The sequence below is a fragment of the Lepisosteus oculatus genome, chromosome 3, assembly GCF_040954835.1.
Source record: "Lepisosteus oculatus isolate fLepOcu1 chromosome 3, fLepOcu1.hap2, whole genome shotgun sequence".
NCBI lineage: Eukaryota > Metazoa > Chordata > Actinopteri > Semionotiformes > Lepisosteidae > Lepisosteus > Lepisosteus oculatus.
The window spans coordinates 39,594,272-39,601,029 of NC_090698.1; the positions used below are offsets into that span (position 1 = coordinate 39,594,272).

The following is a 6,758-nucleotide window of genomic DNA, read 5'->3' on the forward strand; positions in this document are numbered from 1 at the left end:
CTCAGCGAGTTACCATTGAGTTGGACATCCAAACAAAAAGGGGTATGACAGCCTATTTTTTTACAATTAGTGCATGTTTTTTTCTGCACTAAAGAGAACAAACCCAAACATGTTATGCTTTCCCTCAACAATTTTGCCCATCCTCACACTGGACACTTGATAACAGAATGTGTTGATCACTGTTAGTGGCCTGGGAGTCACACAGGAGAACTTTCTCACAATCACAGAAAATAAAAGTAACAAGGTTGCAGCTTTCAAAACCCAAATGGATGACGGTCACAGCACAATTTCAAGGGACAATGAGAATTCAGAGGATGGTAACAGAGGATGCTAAAGGGGATATAGAGCACATATAGAGCTGCTTGGAAAATACCTCTTGTGTGCTTCATACCCTCAAGTTGGTGGTAAATATGATTTGAAAAGATGACCATTTGATTTATCTACTTGCGAAAGCTTGCAGAATATTGGGGGTTTTCAAAAAATCCTCTAAGCTAACAGAAAAGCTTGTAGACGTTTGCTGACTGTGTCATCATGGACTGCCCAACAAGATGGACTAGAACATACAATATGATTACCTGGCTGCTCCGGAAGTAATTTGCCAGTTGACCAGTCAAGAGGAGTGGGATGGTCTCTTCTCTAGTTAATGGCAGACATTGAGCTCATTTAAAGTTTAAGTGGGTAGCTTTGTCAGCATGCTTAGGCTCCAAAGGAATGAGAAAAGGTTTATTCCATGCTGAAAAGAAAAGAAACACAATGTTTCAGCTGTGGACCCTTCTTCAGGTGTGGAGCCTCCTTTCCCATCTGAAGAAGGCTCCACAGCTGAAATGTTGTGTTTCTTTTCTTCTCTTTTCAGCATGGAAAAAAACTTTTCTTGTTTTATCAAAAGAGTTACTATTACCATTTGCTGAGCACACACAAATCCTTCAGAGTGACACAATGTCACTTTCGCTGCTGGTTCCAGCTCTGCTGGATCCCTTGCTCACTTGGAAGAATTCCATCGCAACAGCAACTATGGAGACGTGGCTGCTTTGTCCTAGAGATTAAAGACTGATATTCTGATAAATGGAGTTTTTAATGAAAGTTCGGGAGGAATGAAGGCAGCCGCGCTCATTCGACACAGCTGCTGCAATTCTCACTAATCCCGACGTAAGCAACCGGTCTCCATAAATATCAAACGTCACCCTCTCCTCTTCCTCGTTCGTTTTCTGCATGGTTTGTTTTTGCCTAGTTCGAATCCGTGCTCCCTTCTCATGGATCTACAAATCCGCCGCTCCGATGAAGACCTTTTCTGCAGCGCAGGAGACTCTCCTACCCTTCTCGTCCAGTCCACCCCCCACAGCTCCCCTCACCTCCGTCTCATCGCCTCCTTCAGCCGCCGTGCCACATCAGCGCCGCTCATCTCCCAGCCAGTCCTCACAAGATCCAGCTCCTCGTCGAAGACTGCGTTCCGCCGTCGTAGTCCCTCTCTCATTACAAACCCAGCCTTCCCGTTCCTCCACGGCGAAATCTCCAAATAACCCCCGCTTCTCTTGAGGATGTCCCTGCCGCCGCGCTTCATGCACATCGGCTCCCCCTTCTCCTGGATCATCTCTCGCGATTTCCAACCGGACCGTAGCAAGCCTCCAGAGGATACTTCGAAAACATGGCGTCCATTTTAAAAGAAACGCTTCCAAAAAAAAAAAAAACTTAACCGCAGTCTACACAAGGAAACATCAACTCCCCAGCTTCCCCCGGCGCTCTCTGATGACATCACCCGCGCCGCCGCCACTCATCCCAACGTGAGGACCCCGAGGCCGCCCGCGCCTTTGCCTGTCGCATCTTCTGTCTTGTCTTGTCCTGATATATCCGTGTCTGTCTCTTCCCCCAAGCAATCCATTCCTCTGCTGAACAACTGCACCTAGCCTCTCCCACCCAGCCTCCTGCCCTAAACTCCTTGCTGCCGAGTCTAAGGCCCCAGGCTCACGCCCCTCCCCTCCCCCCCCCTTCTCCGCTTAATCTAATTTCTGCACTCTCCTGTCTCTACCTCCGGCGTCCAACACGGCTCAAGCTCCACCAGCTTGGTGCCTTCGGCCCCGGTTTCTTTTCTTTTGGCCCATGCTGCTGTCTCCACGGCCCGAAGGCCAGCTCGTAAACGACCCCCAGCTCAGCTAGCAGGCGGCCCCTTACCCTCCCCCACCCCCTGGCGTCCAAATCGACTCGGCAGCCTCCTCAGTCCTTAACGCAGCCTTCGCTCCTGCTTCAATTCCCAGCAGTCTTCGGCTTCCATATCCCAAGCCACCGAGCTTCAGGCCCCAGATCCGTCAAACCCCTCCTACCACAATCTGCTTTCCGCTCTTCTTCTCTCCTCATCTTCTCCCTTCCCCGGTGTCCAACACGGCATCCGTCATCCCATGCCTTCGGCCCTGGATTCCAATCTCCCCTTTACTAAGGACTTTTTGTCTGAACAGCCGTTCCTCTCCCAGCTCCTCCTAACACACTAAAGTTTAGTCCTCCTCCCATTCCCTTTCCACTCCGGCAGCAAATTCTGAGGTGCGGACGTCAATCTAGCTCACTTTCTCTCTTCCTCCACTTACAACTCCGATTCTAGAACAGTCGACTGCGGCTCGATTTCCATTACTCAAATCTTCTGACCCTCACTCTGCTTCAGTCCTTCGAATTTCCGACTTCTGCTTGGCTTTCAGCATTTTCCACAACATCACGTGCTCCGCCTTTCCCCAACGTCGTCAGGAACTCGACGATTACATGCATAGCATCCCCGATCTATCCGTCCTTTTCGAGGGCTCCCTGTCCTACGATTACCATAAGCAGTTCTTGGCCGAGGCCGCTGCCCGCCTACTCCAACGGAACCAGCGCACCTACTGGGGAGCCCTGGACATTGAGCTTTACTGTCGCACTTTCACTGGTGTCCAAGCTCTTTCCTGCGACTTCTGTTCCTCTTGGACACATTCATCAAATCTTTGCCCAGGTACCGTCCGCAAGCCCAACCTCGACTCCGCCCCTTCTCCCCCACAGCATCTATTCTCCCGCCAGGTCTTCTTCAAACCTTCCCGGTCCAAAGATGTTCGCAGTCGCCCCATCGTGATGATCAGAGGCCAACAAATTCCCAACATCTTCAATTCCTCTACACGTACCCCTCCCCTTCGTCGCTTCCTTCACATTCGCAGCTTCTGCGGCGAAGCTCATGCTCGCTCCACCTTCAGCGTTCCCAAAAGACTACTGGCTTTTCTGTCTACCCCAATTGATATCCCCGCTCTTGTTTTTCGGCCTGCTCCATCACCCCGACCCCTCTTCCACCCACATCTTACTCGACGGCCTTTCCTTCAGATTTTCACCAGGCCCGTGCACACTTCCTTCTTCCTTTGTCTTTTGCAAAAATAATTTTGCAATCTGCCACCGCCGATCCCCAGTCCGTTGATTCCTTGCTAGCATCCAAAGTCGAGAATGGTTTCACGATTTGCCCACTTGACTCTTCCCCATTCCCTGCATACCACATCAATCCCATTGGTATAGCGGTTCGTCTGGGCGCCTGGCTCGCTAAGGCCAACATCTCCAGTGCCGTTAAAATTATGCCTCCTGACCCAGACCTCTGGCACCTCTTCGGAGTTCATTGGCAGAACAAGTTCTTTGCAGTCCGCCTTACCTTCGGACGTAGGAGTAGCCCAAAAACATTTTCGGTACCTTAGCCGAAGCTCTCGGCTGGATCCCCTCGAATAACTATAAGCTTCCTTTTCTCGTCCACCTTCTCAACGATTTCCTTACCATAGACTTTCCTCACACCCCACTTGCAAGACCCTCCACCACACTTCTTTCCGTTTTTAGGAAACTAGGGGTACCCCTTGCCATGGACAAAACAACTGGCCCCTCTCATATAATCCAATTCCTCGGGATCACCCTCAATTCCATCAATTTCTCCGCTTCCCTGCCTCGCGACAAAATCGACAGGATCCAGATGTATATTTCCATCTATTCTTCTGCCAAATTTCGCACAAAGAGGGAACTTCTCTCTCCGCTCGGCCACCTCAATTACGCCATGCGTATCATCCCTCAAGGACGGTCTACCTTCTCGACCTCGCCTCTTCCGTGCCCTCTCTTTACCACCACGTAAGCCCTTCAGCCAACTGCAAATCCGAGCCCAGGCTTTGGCAGCTTTTCTTGGCCAACTCGAATGGCATATCTCTTTTCTACGATGACCTCCTCTCTGACACTGAAGATATCCAGCTTTTCACAGACGCAGCCCCCTCAGTCGGTTTCGGAGGCTATTACAAAGGCCAATGGTTTGCGGCCCCTTGGCCTCCTGATTTCTCTCCAATCCCTCTCGCCAACCAGTCATCAGCCTTGTTAGAAATATTTCCAATTGTCGTTGCTGCTTCTCTTTGGGGCCACAATTGGAAACATAAACCATCCTCATCCATTCGGCCATCCATGCAGTAGTTCATATAATCAACAAAGGAAGGTCTTCATCCCAATCCATCATGAAATTCCTCTGCCGCCTTAAATGGATTTCTCTCACACATCAATTCATTCGCGTAGCTGCTCACATTCCAGGTCACCTTAATGAGATAGCTGACTCTCTCTCTCGCTTCAGGAACTTGGCACCAGATGCAAGACCGAACCCGTGCACAGTATCTCCCTATTCGGAACTCACGTTCCTCCGAATTATCCTTTCCATCGCTATCTCCAGCCGGCCCAGCAAACTATCGCCCCTTGAACTCTCGATTCTTACTGCACTGCCTGAAAGGGCTTCCAATCCTTCCACCTCTCTGCGAACATAAAATTCTGTTCTTTCGACATTCTCACCGCATCATCCTTCGTTCGCTATCGTAGAAACTCACTCAAGGTACGAGCATCCACCACCAAAGTATACCTGTGCGGCATCCACTCCTTTTCGGCACGATCCGTCTATCCCTTATCCACCCTCGAATCACTCTCCTTAAAGGCTTTTCAGTGGCTTGAAAATCACTTCCGAACCTACGCGCACCACTTACCTCAGACATCCTCGAATCCTGCATCAACGTCGTCCGGTTACCACTCACCCTGGGTCGACCGCCCTCTTGAATCTTTATTCTTGTTAGCCTTCTTTATCTTCCTAAGGCGCTCTGAAATTACCGCTAATTCCACATCCTTCGATCCTTCTCCTCAACCCTGCTTATCCAACATCTCCATCTCATCTTCCGAGACACTGACCTTCTATCTCAAGAAAAGCAAAACCAACCAACTCAGATCTGCCACTCTCATCTATTATTTCACACTCTGTTCCTACATAAGCCCTTACGAGCCTCTATCCCATTACGCACATCTTCGCACCTCTGCCGGAGCTTTGCCTACTGCCCCTCTGTTCGCAAATGAGAAGGGCCGTATCATGATACCCTCCTAAACAATTCTCCGGGCACTCCTTTAGATCAGGGGCCGCATCCTCCGCCGCTCACCAAGGCATACCCGAGTATCTCATCAAGCAACTCGGCCGTTGATCCTCAGAGGCTTACCATGCATACATTAAAACTAACCCCGGTATCCTCAAGCAGGCACTTTCTCCCCTCAGCTGAATTGGTCCAATAATCTTTTGTTTTTGTTTTTTCTGCACTGGTGACTGGGGGTCCCGCTTGGTTCTTTTGGGGGTCCTATCCTCCCCGTCCAACGGCCGGGAGGTTGGCCCTCAGCCAAGCGGGTTACGCCAAATCTCCACATCACAATAAATGATTCTAATTTCTCCCAAGCTTTCAGCTGCTGTCATTCCTCGTGAAATGGAGTTTTTAATGAAAGTTCGGGAGGAATGAAGGCAGCCGCGCTCATTCGACACAGCTGCTGCAATTCTCACTAATCCCGACGTAAGCAACCGGTCTCCATAAATATCAAACGTCACCCTCTCCTCTTCCTCGTTCGTTTTCTGCATCCCTCCTCCACCCCCTCTCCACCTTTGCAGCTACCCCATTGGTCGCATGGGGGTCCTATCCTCCCCGTCCAACGGCCGGGAGGTTGGCCCTCAGCCAAGCGGGTTACGCCAAATCTCCACATCACAATAAATGATTCTAATTTCTCCCAAGCTTTCAGCTGCTGTCATTCCTCGTGAAGTCTCTAAATTGGAGAGTTTTTGCTGCCTTGCTGCCAAGGCTTGCCTCCTTGTCCTGACCATTGCAATAGACACACTTGTGGAAAATGAAGACCATGACATCCAGGTGGTGCCGAAGAAAGCAGAGAGTTATATAATCTCCACTGCTTCAGTTTCCTCTCACAGTCCAAAGAAATACTAGTAGGTTAATTGGTGTAAAGGGAGCCTGTCCAAGCTCTCGCGAAGACTAGTTCAGGACCCTATGCAGACGGTATAATCCGGAAGTGGAGAAGGACAACAGGGAAAAGATGTAGAAGATCAGGACGAGTTGACAGACAGGGGGGCATGATGGTGGTGAGCTGGTGCTCGGGGGGTGTGGTGCAGGCAAACAAATCGAGACAGTCCAAGGGGGGAATCCGGGGTTCAGTCCAGAGTCCAGGAACCGGGGAATCAATCCGAGACAAACAAGATTAAAAACCGGAATGGGATCTGGAACAAGATCAGGGAATAAAAACCAGGGTAACGAGGCCAGGCGCTCCGAGCCCTGGACTCAGATGGTCAGGATGCCGTGATGAAGCCTATGCTGTCGGGTCTCTCCTGGGCCCGCTGGTAGGCGGGCTTCTCGGCGTCCATCTCCCAGTGCTGAGCCAGGAATAGTGGGAGCGCCAGGCTTAAATATTAACGGACAAAACATGGGGCAAAGGATGACAAT

The 6,758-nt window shown here is 50.5% G+C and overlaps 1 pseudogene; it reads left to right on the plus strand.

Moving 5' to 3' along the window:
• Positions 1–1,535: 1,535 nt before the first annotated feature.
• Positions 1,536–4,916, plus strand: LOC138237808 (uncharacterized; annotated as a pseudogene).
• Positions 4,917–6,758: the final 1,842 nt, after the last annotated feature.